Source organism: Canis aureus, chromosome 4 (genome assembly GCF_053574225.1).
Source record: "Canis aureus isolate CA01 chromosome 4, VMU_Caureus_v.1.0, whole genome shotgun sequence".
Taxonomy (NCBI): Eukaryota; Metazoa; Chordata; class Mammalia; order Carnivora; family Canidae; genus Canis; species Canis aureus.
In genome coordinates this window covers 73,602,003-73,621,769 of record NC_135614.1, presented here as the reverse complement: position 1 = coordinate 73,621,769, position 19,767 = coordinate 73,602,003, and the positions used below count along the sequence as shown (strand labels likewise).

Genomic DNA, 19,767 nt, shown 5'->3' with positions numbered 1-19,767 from the left:
AAAAAGGAAATTATAGCTTAAAGAGAGGGTAGGCAAAAGTTGTGAAGAGTAAAATAACTCCAGGTTGTTTTCTCTGTGATGGAGACTTCTATTTTCTCTTAGATCTTCCCAGCATATAAAAATAACAGATGTGATGTGATTGCCTTATGGGTACTTAAAAATTAATATGCATTGTGTTTCTTTTCAATTGAGCCTATGTAGGAGTTTTATATCTATTTTTTTTAATGTATGTTTTATCTTTCTTGTGGGATCTTGTATTCAGTGCAAACTTTTGTATTGGGTTTGGTTTGTTGAGTTTTGAACAGTAGGACTTTACAGAATAAAATTTAGTTTAAGAAAATCATCTAAAACTTTGGATGGTATTGTGCCCTTTTAAAAATAAGCTTTTAAATAGGTTTAAAATAACCAATAATAGACTATTTCCAAAGGATTGCTTCTGAAATCTTGTCTCAGAGACATTTTTAGCTCCTAGTTAGTGACCCTTTTCAATTTTAAACCTCAGTCACCCTTTCTATGATTGTTTCTTCATTTCAGACCACCTCTTTTTTCCTTTCTTTTTACATCAATAACTGCAAATCTCTTTCTTCATGCCCTTCAGAACATCCCTTCTGTGTATATCAGCTTATTTTTAATTTTTATTTTTCATATTTTATTATTCTTTAATATTTTGTTTATTTATTAGTGAAAGACACACAGAGAGAGGGAGGGACACACAGAGAGAGGCAGGCTCCATGCAGGGAGCCCGATTTGGGAGTTGATCTGGGGATTCCAGGAGCACGCCCTGGGCCGAAGGCAGGCGCTCAACCGCTGAGCCACTCAGGCAACCCATATTTTTCATACTTTAGGCCCAATTGCTTTCTGCCTGAGTTACTAAATGTACACATGTACACAGAGTTTTAAAAATCTGCTAGTACTCAAAATCAGAGGATTATCAGAAGACTGGCTGCTGTTAGATCACATTTCCAGTACCCGTTTTTGAAGGGACATTATGACAGACTAGGATACTTAATGCCCTACTTGATAATAATATCAAATACTTATACTGTGTTTATAGAATCTAAAAGCTAAACAGAAAGGAGAAAGGAGTCTTTTATTTTATGATTTAGAAAACAGAAGAATTCTTCACTAAAACCTTTAATTCCTATTCTTAGCAATGATGATGATGATAGTAATAGCAATAATGGCTAATACTTACTGAGTTCACTGCTTTGAGTATTTCACTTGGTATTATTTAATCTTCATTGCAATCCTTTAAGGTTTACATATAATATTATCCCCACTCTACAAAGTAGGAAACTGATGCTTACAAAGAATGTGACTCACATTCTTTGGGATAATTGAGGGAAATCCCATGGCAGTTCAGAGTTGGCATAATTAAAAGGTATGTGTGCTTCCCCTAAGTTCAATTAGTCTATAAGCTCCCTGAGGTCAGGAATTTAATATAATGTTTATTGCTTTATTTCTGTTACTTAACATATGATTCAAGTATTGCAAAAGTGCCTAGCATATGGTATATGCTTCTTTTTTTTAATGAACAAATGAGGTTGAAGAGGCTGATTCATTAGCCTTAGCCATGAACCTTCTGGAGGGAATCCATACTAATCTCATTTGCATTGCATGACTTATTCCTTTTCCTTGGACTACCATTTTTTGCTATCTCTGGCAGGGTACCTAGCAAGTTACTATTCATTCTTCAAGTTCCAGCATAATTTCATTTTTTCTGTAATGCCTTCTTATCTCTGTTTAAACAGGATTTGTTCTCTTTTCTACTCTCCCACTTTTTTCCTTTAAAGTCTATTATAATACCTATTATATCATATTATAATTCTTCCCCTAGCCTAGGAATCCTTGATAGGTCAGGAAAAGGAGGTGGTGGTGGACTGTGTCTTATTCACTTCAAATTCAACATTAAGTACAGTTTTTGGCACTTTAAGTGCTCACTAAATGCTGGGCTGAATGAATTCATACAAACAAGCTAAAAATAGACTTGTAGGTGAGTGTCAAGGCGTTTTATTTCAATGTTGTCCTCTCTGAATTACAGTCATTTGCTTTGTGATTTTAGGATACTCTTTAGATTATGAGGGATCATTCCTGTAGGCTGCTGTCTTTCAGAGATATTAAAATTGAGGTCCTATAGCATGTCAAGAGTCCTAGTAGGGTTTATTACAGAGTTCTCTGACATATCCTTTGGGGGAAAATTTTAAGAAAGGAAGAAAAAACTTAATAAAGGATGTGATCATAGATAAGCCAAATGCCTAAGAATGAATCTATTATTTAAGAATTTGAGTATAGAAAGGAGCATATTAGATTAAATTCTAGGATCCTGGGGCGTCTGCCTGGGTAAAATGGAAGAGCATATGACTCTTGATCTTGGGGTCCTAAGTTTGAGCCCCACATTGGGTGTAGAGATTACTAAAAAAAAATAATAAACTTTCAAAACAAAAATTCTAGGATCCTTAAATACAGGGTATAAGTCAGAATTGTATGTGCTTTTACATATACCACATACTCCATCGGATCAGATTGTTCATGATATACAGTAGAGATGATAGGAATAGAAGTGCTTATAAATAGGATAGTGCATATGTTAGTTTCTCCAAAAGGAATTTTGTTAAACTATTGGTATACATACTTTAAATTAAATGATTAAGAATTTTTTTCAAATGCTGTATTATTTATCTATTGTTATATAACAACTTCCCCCAAAATTTAGCAGCTTAAAAACAGTAAACATTTATTATCTCACTATTCTTGTGGGCCAGGAATCTGGGTGCGTCATAGCTGGGTGCCCTCTAAACTCTGGTTGTCTCTTAAAGCTACTGTCTTCCTTTAGTCAGGGAATCAGTGAGGGCTGCAATCATCACACACTGGAATTAGTGTAAGGATTTGAGTATTGCAAAAATGAAAAGTTTTAACAAAAATAAAAGCAGGATACAAATTGTGTGTGTTTGTGTTATACGTACTTTTAATGCTTAACAGGTATTGTATAAAAATTATTAGTTAAGAACAGAAATATGTAGTTTCTCAAAACTTGGTTGGAAAGAGTAATGAATGAATTTGAATAATCTATTAAGAGATAGTTTTATTACAAAGTGTGTCTTCATGGGATAAGGTTACTTCTTGCTACATATTTCTCATTTCTATGTTGGTTCTAATATGGAAGTCTTTTCCTATTTGAGGGAGATCCACTAATGGAGGATACTGTTTGAAAATTTAGGACTTAATAGTGGATAATTGAACAGAAAAACCTACAATTTGTTTATAAGGTCAGGATTGGACTTGAATTTGGAAGGACTTCTTAAAATTTAGTTTTTCATGTATGTAAAGGGCAGTTTCCCTGTGCTTTTCTCTATACTGAATCAATCGATTTTTTTTAAGAGAGAGAGAGAATCTCAGGCAGGGGGTCCCCACAAGAGACTCAGTCTCACATCCCTGAGATCATGACAGCTGAAATAAGAGTCATATGTTTAACCCACCCAGCCACCCAGGTGCCCCTTTCCTGAGTCAGTCCTTTTTTTTTTTTTTTTTTTAAGGTTTTATTTAATTGAGAGAGAGAGAGAGAGAGCAGGAGAGGAGAGAAGGGCAGAGGGAAAAGAAGGACAAGTAGACCCCTTACTGAGTGGGACCCTGGCTTGGGGCTTGATACCAGGGCCCTTGGATCATTACCTGAGCCCAAGGCAGATATTTAACCCACTGAGCCACCCAGGTGCCCATCCTGGATCAGTCTTAAGAATGAATGTTACATATAAAGAAAACTTCAAAACTTTTAGAAACACAAATAGAAAAAATATTTTGAAGATGTCGATTCCTAAATTATTTATTGGTTTAGTATATCTTAATCAAAATTTCAATGAGATATGGGGAAACTTGAAATAATGTTTCTGTAATTTATCCAAAAAATAAATAAGAAATTTCTGAAAAATACGAGTTAATGAATGGGGAGGGAAAAACAGACATGCCTTACTCTATGTTAAAATATATCATCAAGCTAAATCATCACTGTACAATATATTGTGATAAATCAGTGAAACAGAGCAACCCTAAAATAAATCCTACTTTTAACCTGTCTCTACAAATTAAAAATATACACAGTATCATAATACATAATATGTAATAAATACTATATATAAAAAGTATAAAGGTGTTGTGCATTTTTAGACCTCCCAAAACAATTTTGAATAATGACCATGATGCTAATAATAGGATATTTTGGGACTCTTTGTTGTAAGATTAATTTTAACAAAGTATGTTTACATTCAGTACAATCTTGGGAGCTGCTTACATAATTCTTCATCTTGTTAAAATCATTGTGTTGCCTTTATTAGCCTTTACATTAAGAATGACTTTTTTTTCTATCAAACTAATGCAGTGGCTTTTTAAAAATTCTGCCTGTGTTCTTTGAATGAATCAGTGAAAATAATTAGTCTTAGTGGTTTTAAAGTCTTTGGTGTACTGTTCACTGACTGATTCCATCTCCACTAAATTGTTATCCAGCAAATGATTTCTTCGGCAAAATGAGATCTTAAAGAACCAAGGTTCTACCGGATACTGCTCCATTTAGCTCCAGGTTTTGCTTCGGTAGGAAATCTGTCTATCCAAGTAAAGTGATTCAGGGTTTAAGTCTTTAAAAGTCTCCCTTCCAGCCCACAGCACAAAAGGATGCCCAGTACATATTTGCAGGCCATATAGCTTCATTAGTGGTCTTAACATGATCCTAGGGTGCTCAGTCCATTAAGCATCCAGCTCTTGATTTCAGCTCAGATCATGGTGGCAGAGTCCTCAGATCAAGCCCGGTGTTGGGCTCTGCTCTCAGTGCATGGTCTGCCTGTCCTTCTGCCTCTATTTCTCCCCCTGCTTGCACGCGCTCATTCTCTCTCAAATCAATAAAGTCTTTAAAAGAATAAAATGATCTTAGAAGCTGAAGCTAATAGTCCTTCTAGTTAATCGTTTCTTTTTGTTTGTTTGTTTTTAGGATTTTATTTATTTATTCATGAGAGACACACACACAGAGAGAGAGAGGCAGAGACACAGGCAGAGAAGCAGGCTCCATGCTGGGAGCCTGATGAGGGACTCGATCCAGGACTCCAGGATCACATCCTGGTTCAAAGGTGGCACTAAACCGCCACGCCGAGCCACCCAGGCTGCCCTAGTTAATCATTTTATATAATCTCAGACCCAAGGTTTTCTCCTCTCCTTTCTTAAAAAAAATTATTTCTGTTACCTGAACAGATTTTGTTTTACTTGTTGATAGCCTAAAATTTGTAATTTTCAGAAGGAAGTGAGGTGAAAATTTGATCACAATGTATATATAGACTTTCCCCTCTACCTAATAATTTTTCTTGAAAGTAGCCACCACATTGGTCAAATAAAACAGTTGGCTTTGTTGCACCCTGAGTTTTTATTTTGTCAAAATGTCCTTGTTCTCATTAAGTCTTCAGTAGAAAGTATAATTAATACTTAATGATTACTAAATCTGAGTGTTGGAGAAAAGGGCACAAAATTCAAAAGTACTAGATTTTGAATATTTTCTGGTAGCTTACCTTTATATTCTTTGAGGAAATGATAGCTTTTTAAGCATGATTTTGGTGTAGGAAAATTGATTCATAAGAAATATGAATGAGTTTCAGAGTAGTGCTAAAAATGCTGTGGTGTATTTCTTTGCACCGATCACCATCGGTGATCGGTGACTGGAAGGATGTGGATTTCGTGTATTTTATTGTGTCACTTTAGGTGTCTCTATTCTGAAACAGTGGTTTTAAAACTTGCTGCATATTAAAATCATCCGGAAGGTAACTTTTAAAATCTTGATTCCCAGCTCTTATCCTTGACATTGCTATCAGCATTTCCATGGATGGCACTCAAAACATAAAGTAAAGTTTTCCAGGTGTTTCAAGTATGTAGCCAAGTTTAAGAAACACTGCTGTGAGATGTTCACTGAGCATCTTTTTTTAATGCAGATTGTAATTCAGTATATCTAGAATAGTGTCTGAGAGTCTGCATTTCTAATAAACCCCAGGTGGTATGATACTCCTGGTCAGTTTTCCAAGCCTTAGAGTAGCAAGGTTCTAGAACACTTACTTAGTATACTATTTGCAGATAGACTTTAGTTGTTGTGGTGTCTTTATTCAAAAAGAAGTTTATTCTGTTTTGGGTCTCATAATTGCAAGATACTCTGTTAGGTGAGTCTTATATGCTTTTTCTCATTTAACCCTCATAACACCCTTGCAAGAGTATAATATGTGTTTTTTATGGGAGATTCAAGTTAAGTGATAAAATTATGGAGCCATCAGAAATTAATAGTTTAATAGTTTTGTGTAAGACTCCAAGTGAAAGTTAAAACTTTAAGAAGTATTTCATCATATGCATTATCCCACTTTACTTAAGTAAAGAAAACAGATTATGGGAGCAACAAGACTAAAACTAAGATGCATTTGCTCAGAATAGACCAGAAGAAAATATGCCAAAACATACTGCAGTTGCATTAGAGTGACAGGATTATAGGCATTTTCTGCTTTTACCTGTATCCTAAAAATATTTATAATGTGCATATATTATCTTTAGAATGAAAAGGAAAAAGCCTGAGACTTCTCAAAAATGCCTCTGAAGAATAGGCCTGAAAGGTAATAACTAAAATAAATACTTAAGTTTCATATGAAAACCATCAAGATTTCAATGAAAAGATGAGTAAAGAACAATTCACACAAAGTACAAATTATAAATGAACAGTGGAAAATACTTTTTAAAATATAAAACAAGCATGATAAGACATTTATTTTACATGTAGCCAAATAGGTTCCTACCTTCCCCAAAAAGACATGCTTTAATATTAACCCAATGGTGACAGGGCACAGCAAAACCAATATATTCATTCATTTTTGGTAGCATTATGCAGCTTTTTTCAAAGGCAGTATGGTGAACTCACAGAAAGATTACATTTAATATAATGGTAGTAGTATACAGAAATATTATGCACTCTCCAACTGCCACTATGTAGAATGTTTATACGCTGAAAGACATTTTTAAAAAAGTAAAAGTCCGTATTTGAGTGTAAAGAGATGAGATCACAGAACGCTATAGTATTTGCTTAAAAGTTCTTTAATCTTACGAACTGTCTTTTCAACTAAAAAAGAAAATCTGGTAAGTCTAAGTTAACTTTACATATGATAGCCCTCTGACTTTGGGGAGAACAAATCACATTTTATGTATTATGGGTGTTTAGGTTTTATTTGTTTTTATGTTTTTGACCCTCTTCAGATCATGTCCTGTAGAAGATTTCTAAATGAGCCACCACTCTTCATTGAGTTTTGTTTTTTAAAATTTCTGAGTGTTAAGGCCAACCTTGTATTCAAAATTTATTGAGCTGACCTTGTATGTTTGTATAGTTAGTTATTGTCCAGGTAGTGTATAGGGAACATAGAATTAGAACCATAAGGGGATTATGATTTTAAGAAATAAAATGGTATTAAAGATACTACTTTTAGAAATAACTGAAGAACTTCAGGCATCTTTTAAAAAATAATCTGTAAATTCTGTTTCCAGTTTCCTCTTTTCAGTGTCCAAGGTTGCATCTAAAATAGCACAGTCATTGCCAAACTGGTGTATTTAATCTTAGAGAGCATTAGAAAAAAATGTATACCAGTAAACCACAATATTAAAAAGTTTAAACATAAAATTCCAGAAGTCACCAGATACAGGCTCTTTAGAAACCTGAAGCTTTACCTAAGAAATGAGGTAAAGGAAAATAAATTTATAATACTGTAAATACTTCACAGGACTATTACTGTATGTGTATCCCATCCTGAAATTGTTACCATGTCCCTACATCAGCCTTGTTGACTGTCATTCCAGACTTTTATAATTGAAGCTGAACAGCACACTCCAATTGTCTAGTTCTGTATTTCCCAGCCAGAGGTGGGTGAGTGCTGTTGGCATTTTGAGCAAAACATTCATTGTGCTGGAATGTGGTTTAGTGCTCCACTCACTTCTGAGTGTCCCACTCACTACTGCCAGTTCATCTCTCAGGTATTATTAATACCAAAGCCTCTCACAGTTTTTGCAGTTGATGAGTGAGTACCACCTTCCATTGAGAATTCATTGGTCTACTCTAGAAGAATGCTAGTTAGCTCTTTTAAAATTTGGTTAATTTCACGTTGTAGTGTTGAAACTTTACGTTGGACATTAGTGAAGAAGATTAGGGTTCAATGTTATTAGGGAAACATTTTTCATTCCAACAATTGATGGCTTATAAATGCAGGAGAGGACTTGCTGCAATTTTTTTGAAAGATAATTTTGCACTACTATGTCAATCAAGATTTAAAATGCTCATGCCTATTTCTCATTAACCCAACTTCAAGGAATCTAGCCAATAGAAATCTTGGAGGGCATACAAATTCATGTTTTAGGATGTGTATTTGCAGTATTGTTGGTAGTAGCCAAATGTAAGTAAATAGAAGTAAAACAAACACAACCAAGAACAAGAACCCCACCCACCTAAGTGGTTATAAATGGTAGTTAAATAGTTTATGATACATACCATACATCTATTTTTTAAAAAAAGAAGTAGGACTTTATTTACCAGATTGTTAACAAACAATATATCATTAAAGAAGAAAAAACAAGTTAGAATATTATGATTAGTATGATCCCAGTTTTGCAGTAAAAATATGTGTGTACCTGCTTGTGTGTATGTGTGAGTCCTGAGAGGTGATTTTTTAAAAATGAATAAATTAAAAAGTAGAACCAAGACTTTCAAAGGTTGAGAAAGAAATAATGCTTTCTTTGTCCTTCTAGCATATAGTTGGCTCTCCCATCATTTACCTTTATTTCCTCCTTTAGACAACTCAATTGCACTTAATAGAAAGCCTTACTCTTGAATCTCTACCCAGATTTTGAAAAAGACTTTAATGAGGAATTAATTAATTTAATTAATGAGGAATAAGTCATACTGTCTTCAGGGGTATCCTAGTCTCAAATTTTGTAATGTTTTGACTGTTTCTCTTTACTCCCATGTTTTGTTTTTTGTTTCCACTTCAGCTGTGGGAGCCAACCTGCAAAACATCTTTTCCATATATACCTTTGTTGTTCTTACTGCTTTTACCCTACTTCATATCCTAATTACTTTTTGCTCACATTATTACAATAGCCTATGAAACTGGTTTCCTTTTGTCAGCTTCAGCCTGTTCCATTTCCACACTAAACAGTGTCTTCTGAGCATATGATAGGATTAGTGATGCTGTTATCTTGAATGTACTCACAGGAGTAGTTTTGTTTATATATTTCCAGCTGTAGACTGTATACTCTGATAATTTGTACTTTATACCTCTACACTCTGTAAAGAAATAAACTTAACTTTTTTAAAGGAAAAGGGGGATACAGAATCTGCTACTACTGTGGGCTAGCCCTGAAAAATTACTATATAAACTACACTGACTCAACTCTTCCAGGAGGAGGATGTTATTATAGTTATTATTTAAAATGGATTTATGGGAAGAGCTTATGTGGTGAGTTGTGTGTTAGGATAGGAATTCTATAATGAATAAGCATGTCTGCTCTTTTAATATCTGTGAATTCTTGGTTTGTTTTATTCTTTTGTTGTCATTCAACTTCCCTTTGAGAAATTCTTAGCTGAACCAGGAGGAAAAAAGATTTTGTTATTTTGATCTATATCTAGACTAGCACTGTATGAAGAGTATAGGAATCTGGAAAATCTTGCTAGAATTTGATCAAGTATCCTCCTAAGAGCAGAGATTCCCATTTAGAGGAAGTAGCATGGAGGGGAAAGCACCTTGAGAGCTTTTTTCCCAGAGGATACTCATGAGATTCTGAGAAGGCATCCACTTATTACTGTTCTCCCCTTGAGAAACAGTTTTGTTCTGTTTTTAAATTTCACTTTTAAGTAATCTCTGTATCCAGTGTGGGGCTCAAGCTTATAACCCCGAGATCAAAAGCCATGTGCTCTACTGACTGAGCCAGCCAGGGCCCCCGAGAATTGGTTTAAATGTGTCTTTATTACTAAAGAAAAGTGTCATATTCCTTATGTGTGTAGGGACAGAAAACTGATTGAGAATAGTTGCCTTACAGAAAGTGAGTTGATAGTAGCTGTGATTATCTCGTTCACACTCCTACCCAAACCTTTCATATTCTTCAAGGTACCAACTTCTACCTCCTCTAAGAAATCTCTGATTTCCTTCTAGCCTTTCCTACTCAAATAATTTCTCCTTTCTTTGAACTTACTTGGATCTTGTTTATGACCTTTGTGCTTTTCTACTTAACTGTAATTATGTGTGTACCTTAAAAAAAATCTATGTACTATCCTGGAAACTTCTTAGAATAGGGTACATGTCTAACTCCTTGTATCTCTTATATTACTTCATACAACACCTTGCACCTAGTGTAGAGGGTAGGCAAATATTTCCTGATCAAACTATTTGTTATGAAGTTTACATAGGGAAAAAAGTTAATGAACTTTAAATGTCATTTTTCTTCTATCCCCCCAAAATATCTTTTGTTCCAGAGGAATTGGCAAAATTATAAAGATGATATGCAATGACTACAGTTAGGAAAGCAGTGTAACTGAGAAAAAGCATCAAGAGCAAGTCAAGAAGTAACTGGAGATATAGATGAGCTATATCAGTTTTGTAAAGCCTTATAGGCTATTGAGTTTGAACTTTATTTTGTTCTTGAAGGGGAGACCACTGGAAGATTTTAAGAGACGAGCTCTTTGATTAAATTTGTGTTTAAAATATATTTGGTACAATGAGAAAGCTACATCTAAAAATTGTTAAGACTGAAAGATAGGATCCAATTAGGCTATTGCAAGAGTCTGGGAAACAAAAAAAATTCTAAAATATTAGAACAAAGGCAGTATAGTAGGATAGAAGAGAGTGGTTTTGAGAAATACAGATTAAGTTGATAGGTCTTTTTGGTGTCATATTTGACATGGGGTAAAGCAGAGGGAAGTCTTGACTAGGCTTCAGAGATTGGATGAAGTGCTGAAAATGTAGAAAAGGAATATGGGAGGAAAAGGAGTAAAGTTTTGTGGCTGAGATGAATTTTGAACATCTTAAATTTGAATTGTCTGTAGGACAGCCAGTTGAAGATGTCTAGCAATCAGTTGATTATATGCGCCTCAGGTTTAGGGAGAGGTCAGGATGGAGAGTTCCCAGCATGCAGGTTCTAAGTATGAGTGGTTAATGTTTGCCCTGGAGAGTATGTCTTATAGTGTATCACTTAAAATAGTGTCCCCCTAGACAAGATTTGTTGTGGTTTGCTTTCTATAATTTTTTAAATTATAAAAACGCAATTTCTTTTCATCTGAATCTAATCATGAGAAAAAATCAAAGCAACTCAAATTGAGGAAGACTCTACAAAACAACTGGCATTAACAAAATATCAGTACATTGAAAAATTAAAAATATAGGTGGGGAGGGCACCTGGGTGGCTCAGTCAGTTAAATATCCAACTCTGATTTTGGCTCAGGTCATGATATCAGGGTTGTGAGCCTCGTGTCTAATTCCATGTGTGATGGGTGTGGAGCCTGCTTAAGATTCTGTCTCCCCTCTGCCCTTCCCTGCTCTGTGTGTGTGTGTGTGTGTGTGTGTGTGTTCACCCAGGCTTTCTCTCTTTCTCTAAATAAAATTTTTAAAAATAAAAATGAAAATACAGGTTGGGGAACTGTTCTAAAAGAGACGTAATAATCAAATACAGTGTGATCCTTGATTAATTGATTGAGTGATCCTGGATTACCCTTTTTGAGGATATTATTGGGGTAATTGCATATGGATTGTATATTAGATAATTGTATCAAAGTTAAATTTAAATGTGACAGTTTATTATTGTGGAGGAGAATGTCCTTTTTTCTTAGGGTATAGTGTTAAAATGCAATTAAGTCAAGTGGTTTAGCATACAAAAAACTGAGTATATATAGAGAAAAGGATAAAACAAAAATAAGGTATAAAACAAATGAGTTTTATTACAAGAGTTTTTTAGTTATGTGAAAAATGTATTTTTATAATTGTCTATTCTTAATACATTTTTTAGTATGGTTGCATATTAAAAGTTGGATAAGATGGTATTTATTATGTTTGTGTTTTTATCCATCGATTAAGGGAAATCGTTAAGACATTAAAGCAAATGACTTTTCTTCTTCTCTTTGAAGCCAGGCCTACTAAATAAGTGGACCAGAATTATGATTTATTATTAATAAACTCTGTAATAGTAAAAATAGGATAGTCCACAACCAAGGTTTATTTTTGCTCATATTACTTAGCCAACACAATTTATCAAGGAAGAGACCTGCTCCACCAGTCACTCAAGAAGTGAGACTGATGGAGTTTCTGACAATGTATAATGGTACATCTGGAACTTTAGAACCCATGGTGAGCATCTCAGGGAAAGAAAGAGCTGGAGGATTCGCCCATTGGCTCTTCGATGTTACAGCCATGAAATGACACACAGGTCATTTCCACTCATGGTGCATTAGCCAGAACCAGTTACATGGCTCTGCCTTATTGGTAAGGGTCTGGGACATGTGGAAAGCACATGGATATTTGGTGAGCATTAACTGTCACATTTTGTAGTTCATCTCAAGGAATACTGTTAATAGTCTTAAAATCTGTGGATATTGGCCATTGTTGCCATATTTCTGCTTATTAAACCATAAGAAAAAAAATTTTTATCACTTTTAGTGCCAGGAAGCAGCTTATTGCTTTTATAGTGACTATTTCTCACATAACTCATATTTATTTTTTACTTTTTAAAAAATTTATGTATTTATTCATGAGACACAGAGATAGAGAAGGGGGAGAGAGAGAGAGAGAGGCGCAGAGACATAGGCAGAGGGAGAAGCAGGCTCCTTGCAGGAAGCCTGGTGCAGGACCCGATGCCGGGATCACACACTGAGCCAAAGGCAGATGCTCAACCACTAAGCCACCCAGGCATCCCTATTTTTTACTTTCAAAACTGTATAGTAAATGTAAACTGAATTTGAGAGAAGTTTAGTAATTTGCCTGGCTATAGAGTACTATCATTTGGAGAAATTACATAGTTTTGAGATTTTATTTTGCTATTTTAATTTTGATAATAGCTACTTTTATTTTTTTTAAGATTTTATTTATTTATTCATGACAGACACAGAGAGAGAGAGAGAGAGAGAGAGAGAGAGAGGAGAGAGGCAGAGGCAGGCAGAGGGAGAAGCAGGTTCCATGCAGGGAGCCCAATGTGGGACTCGATCCTGAGAATAGCTACTTTTAAATATTATTTTAAACTCAAACTTTTTTGGCATTTTTAAAAAGGGATTTCCTCAAAGTTTTTATTTTTCTTTTTAAAATTTACATTATTTACCTTTAAAATAACATTAGGTGGTATTTTTCAGATTGTAATCTTTTGGGCAGCGCCGGTGGCTCAGCGGTTTGGTGCCGCCTTCAGGTGCTGCCTGATCCTGGAGATACACGATTGAATCCCGCGTCGGGCTCCCTGCATGGAGCCTGCTTCTCCCTCTGCCCGTGTCTCTGTGCCAATCTCTCTCTCATGAGTGAATAAATAAAATAAAATAAAATAAAATATTGTAATCTATCAAACATTTGTTGTATGTATAACCATTTCCTTATTCTTGAGCACTTATTTTGACATTTTTCAGGGATATAAATTCTAATGTATTTCTAAACAAATATCCAAAAAGTTTTGTTTTTTGTAAACACATTTAAAATATCTACATAGATTAATTAAACCTATATAAACTGTAGTGTCATTTGTATTTCTAAGATATGGCTCAAAATTAGTTTCTCATAAAATCTTGGATAGAACTACAAACAGTAGAAAGCTTCATTTTGAATACTTGATCTTAGGATGTTTGTTCTTAATCTATTAGACAAAATCAACCAAATTCCTCAGATTGACTTGATTTCTATACAGACCCTTCCTACATCTTTTTATCAAATTTAAGTTATAAATTTGAGTTATAAATTTAAGTTATAGCCTAAAAGCTCCTGTTAGATGAAGTCCTGAGGTCAGTACAGTCAGGTGTAATATAGTGTTTTAGCTCCAGTAATTCTTGATGGGAATTTCTTAAAAACAATATCCTTATGGAAAAAAACAAAACAAAACACTAAAGCCATGTCCTAACTGTAGAAGCAAAGGAAGAGGATTACATTTTATCTATTTATTTTTATTTTCTTTTTTTTTAAATTTAATTTTTAATACTGGTGTGATTAGGATACAGTGTTATATGTATATATATTATAGTGATTCAACAGTTCTATATATTACTCAGTGCTCAACAAGATAAGTGTACTCTTAATCCCCTTCATGTATTTCACCCATCCCCCTACCCATCTCCCCTCTGGTAACCATCAGTTCTCTATTGTTGAGTCTGATTTTTGCAGTATGGGGGTTCCTTAAAAAGTTAAAAATAAAGCTACCCTATGATCCAGGTATTTATCCAAAGAATACAAAAAGAATGATTCGAAGGGGCACATGCACCCCAATATTTATAGTAGCAATGTTCACAATAGCCAAAATATGGAAAGAGCCCAGATGTTCATCAACAGATGGTTAAAGATGTGCTGTGTGTGTATATACATATATATATATATGTTTTTCTTTTTCAAGATTCCTTTTGCTATTTGGAGTATAATATATATATATATACACACACACACACACACACACATATATATGTATATACACACACATATAATACATATATGTATATACATATATATGCAATATGTGTGTATATATATGTATACACACAATGGAATATTAGCTATCAAAAAGAGTGTCATTTGCAATGATGTGGATGGAACTAGAGGGTATTATGCTAAGAGAAATAAGTCCAAGACAAATACCATATAATTTCACTCATATGTGGAATTTCAGAAATAAAACAGATGCACATAGGGGAAGAGAAGGAAAAATAAGATAAAAACAGACAAGGAGGCACACCATTAGAGATTTTTAACTATAGGGAATAAACTGAGGGTTTCCAGTGGGGAAATGGGTCGGGGGATGGGGTAATTGGGTGATGGACATTAAGGAGGGCACTGGATGTAATGAGTACTGGGTGTTACACGCAATGATGAATTACTAAATTCTACCTCTGAAACTAATAATACACTCTATGGTAATTGAATTTAAAAATTTTTTTTAAAGAATCTGATTTTTGGTTTGTCTTTTTTCCTTTGTTTGTTTCTTATATTCCACGTATGAAATCACATGGTATCTTTGTCTTACTTAGCATTATGCTCTCTAGATCCATCCATGTTGTTGCAAATGGCAAGATTTCATTCTTTTTTATGGCTGAATAATATTCCATTGTGTATATATACTGCATCTTCTTTACACATTCATCTATTGATAGATACTTGGGTTGCTTCCATAATTTGGCTATTGTAGATAATGCTGCAATAATGCTCTCCAGGAGACTCCCCACTGAGCACAGAGCCACACACAAGGCTTGATCCCAGGACCCCAAAATCATGACCTGAGCCAAAACCAAGAGTTGGACACTCAACTGCCCAAGACACCCAGGCACCTCAAGTTGTTTAGTTCTTTATGTATTTTGGATACCAACCCTTTATTGGATGTACCATTTGCAAATATCGGTATGTTGTCTTTTAGTTTTGTTGGTTGTTTCCTTTGCTATACAGAAGCTTTGTACTTTGATCTAGTTCCAGTAGTCTATTTTTGCTTCTATTACTCTCCCCCTTAGGAGACATATCTAGAAAGATGTTGCTATGACCAATGTGAGAGAAATTACTGTCTCTGCTCTCTTCTAGGATTTTTATGGTTTTAGTTCTCATCCTTAGGTCCTTAATCCATTTTGAGGTTTGTGTATGGTGTAAGAAAGTGTTCCAGTTTCATTATTTTGCATATAGCTGCCTGGTTATCTAAAGACACATTTATTGAAGAGACTGTCTTTTTCCCATTGCATATTTTGCCTCTTTGCCAAGGATTAATTGACCATATACTTGTGGGTTTATTTCTGGGCTTTCTATTTTGTTGCATTGATCTATGTGTTTTTGTGCTAGTACCATACTGTTTTGATTACTGCAATTTTGTAATATAGCTTGAAATCTGGAATTGTGATACCTTTAGTTTTGTTTTTCTTTTTCAAGATTCCTTTTGCTATTTGGAGTCTTTTGTGGTTTCATACAAATTTTAGGATTCTGTGTTCTAGTTCTATGAAAAATGCTGTTGGCATTTTGCCAGGGATTACATTAAATTTGTAGGTTGTTTTGGGTAGTGTAGACATTTTTAATATTTATTCTTCTAGTCCATGAGCATAGAATGTGTTTCCATTTCTTTGTATTTTCAGTTTGTTTCATTTTGTTTTATAGTTTTCAGAGTTACAGGTCTTTTACCTCTTTGGTTAAGTTTATTACTAGGTATTTTGTTATTTTTGGTGGAGTTGTAAATGGGATTGTTTTCTTAATTTCTTTTTCTGCTGCTTCAATATTAGTATGGAAATGCAGTAGATTTCTGTATATTTATTTTATCCTGCAACCTTGCTGAATTGGTTTATCAGTTCTAGAAGGTTTTTTTGGTGGAGTTTTTAGGGTTTTCTATCTATAGTATCTTGTCATCTTCAAATAGTGAAAGTTTTTCCCCCAAAGTCAGGAACAAGGATGTCTGGTCTCACTACTTTTATACAACATAGTACTGGAAGTCCTAACCATAGCAATCAGACAACAAAAAGAAATAAAAGGCATCCAAATTGGTAAGCAAGAACTAAAACTTTCACTATTTGCAGGATTACAATTTAGTATGAATATGAAGAATGTGTAAAGGCTTAACATGTCTGAAACAGTTATTAGTTCAGTAACTTTCTTTAACTTTTGTTCAGTTAAAAGTCAAAAGAGGATTCTTAAAAAATACCCAATTCCTATTTATCACTCTCATTTAAGGTGGTTTCTGACCTTTGCTTTGACATATAAAAACAATATAAATCTTAGTGGCAACACATGCCTAAGGATCTCTAGAGCTGCCTTCTTCTTTTGTAGAATTGATGCTAATTGAACATCAGAAATTTTTTGAACAGTATCAGGTTCCCTACGGATCTGGCTGTTAGCTTATATGTCAATGAAATAATATTTCATCATTTATTACCATTGGTAGAACACAGACTTAAAAGAAATGCATCTGGTATCCATTTCTTTACCACATCATTATCTCCAATGGAAAAATATATGTGGAATGACTGCACTCAGTTGTTGCAAATGAATTGTTGTCATTTCATTTGTGGTAATTTTCCGTTCTTTTTTCCCCAAACCATCTATTTCCTGGTGAAAAAGAAAATTAGTGAAATTGCTTTTCTCAGTATACTTTATCTAAATTTTAAGTTTCTATAGTAAAGGTAGATTATTGCCTTCCAGAAGGTTTCTTCTTTATTACAAGTTCCTTTAGATGTTTGGGTTTGTTTTTCTGATAAGCTAGAGGATGATCCCTGTTCCAAAGTTATTTACTAAATTATAGATTTAGTTGGAAGAAACGGACAACTTTCTCTGAAATTTTCAAAAACATAGGTAAGCACTTGGCTAAAATAAAGTCATCTCTTCATTTTTGTATAGGAAATGCCAGTGTGTTAAATACCAGTGTTTCACCAAAAGTGATTTTGTTTATTAAGTGAATTTCACCAACCAGTTAAATTTTACTGTTGTTTTATCAACTTTTTATGTTGCTAAGAGGGGAAATTTTAACATTCAAGTGGGTAAAGTAGGAAAGATAACTTGAGAATAAAAGGAGTCTTTCTATATGTCAGTTGAGAACATTACATTAATGTATTTATGCCTTACATTATCTCTATTTCTCTTGTTTCACCATGTGCTCCTGTAAACTTCATTTTCATCCTTTATTGAAAAGCATGATTTTGAACATATCTTGTGATGAAGTTTACAATATTTATTGCAGTAAAAAGAGCTTTTGGAGGTTCCTCGGTGGCTCGATTGGTTGGTGCCGAGTCTTGATTTCAGCTCAGGCCATGATCCTCAGGGTCCTGGAATCCAGCCTGATACCTGGCTCCATGCATAGCAGGGAGTCTACTTGAGATTCTCTTTCTCTCCCTCTGCCCCTCCCTTCACTCACACTTTCTCTCTCTCTCTCTCTCTCTCTCTCAAATTAATCTTTTTTAAAAAGATGCTTTTGGTTATGTAGGCAAAGTCTTTATTGGCATGTGCATGATTGAGAAGCAAAATACTTTCATTTGAAGTACATTTCTTTACATAAGCAAAGAATCCTCTACTTTTTTTTCTAACAATAGCAAATTAATCCATATACATGATGAGAAAGCTTCTTAGGACACTGACATACAGATTCTTGTTAATTGCAATGTTCACAGGAATAGAACCTTTTTTTTTTTTTTTTTTTTGAGTACCATACAAACAGGTGTCTGTAACCATTAAGCCCAAAGTAGACTTAACCAGAACTATCTTGGATGTCTTCTAAAAACTTTTGCCCAGTATTCTAGTTGATCTTATAAATCCCAAAAACGGATTGTGGCAGGAGTCTCTGCCACCTACTAATTGGGAAAGTTTGTGATTGTTATATTTGGAACTCACTGAAGTTTCCTTTGTACATTTGATGTTTATACTACTATGCCATTCCTAGGATACAGGTTCTCATCATTTTTTTGGTTATTACATCAAGCAGCTTTTCTGTGCAGGATCAGGGGTACAAATAGCAGAAAAGTATAGCTATTACACCTTGAATCTCTGATTTTGTGGGTAAAAAGGAGAAGTTTGAAAAAGAAAAAGCTTCTTAAGTGACATAGATGCAAATATTTCCAAAGAACAGGATAGCATAAAATAATGATAGCAGAACTGAAGGGCATATAGGTTTGTTATCACTTGAGAAGTACTTGTTACAAGCATCTTATTTTATCAAAGCTTTTCAGTAAGTAGCCATTTTAAAGAAAAAGATTAAATAATGGTACACAGATGATACTCAGATATGATGAAATCATACAAGTAGACCTCGAATGAGTCAAGATCAAATTGTGAGGACATGTGAGACTCAACTTTTGATACTTGACTGTATGTTTAGAGTTGATGCTCTATATATATAGTAGACTGAACCAGGAAATCTTTCTGGTGTTTTTTTTTTTTTTTTTTAAGATTTTATTTATTCATGAGAGACACACAGAGAGAGACAGAGAGAGAGAGTGGCAGAGACATAGGCAGAAGGAGAAGCAGGCTCCACACAGGTAGCCCGATGCAGGACTTGATCCCGAGATTCCAGAACTTGCCCTAGGCCGAAGGCAGGCGCCAAAGCACTGAGCCACCCAGGGATCCCCATTGGTGTTTTTTTTTAATAATAAAGAACATATTACTGTAGAATAAAAAATATTGTTCTTAAATGATAATTAAAAGGCTGTTTCATATGTATTCTGAAAAATGGACACATCATACTATGTTTTTTGCTACTAGTGGCTGGCTATTTTGTAATTGTTTTCCATCAAAGAAAAGTGCTGCTTATTTCCATGATCACCTCTACCACTGCACTCTTCATCTCAATAGTTTGGCTACCTTACATACTTTCATTGGCAACTTTAACCTGTGTCTGGGACATTACATACCTTTTTGTTAGTTTCTAACAATTTATTTCAAAGACTCTCTGAGCTTATTGTCTCATCTTAAAATACTTTATTGACTAGTTTTCAGCAACTTTTGAGAACATTTCAATCCTAATGTTTAACACGGGTTTAACTATAATATTTAACCATTATGTTTAAATCAAACTTGGAAGCAAAGTTTGCTTCAGATTCAGAATTAG

The 19,767-nt window shown here is 34.3% G+C and overlaps 1 protein-coding gene across 5 annotated transcripts in view; it reads left to right on the top strand.

The window, feature by feature from the left end:
• Window positions 1–19,767, top strand: part of NIPBL (NIPBL cohesin loading factor) — a 197,467-nt gene that overhangs the window by 22,084 nt on the left and 155,616 nt on the right. The window lies entirely within an intron of this gene.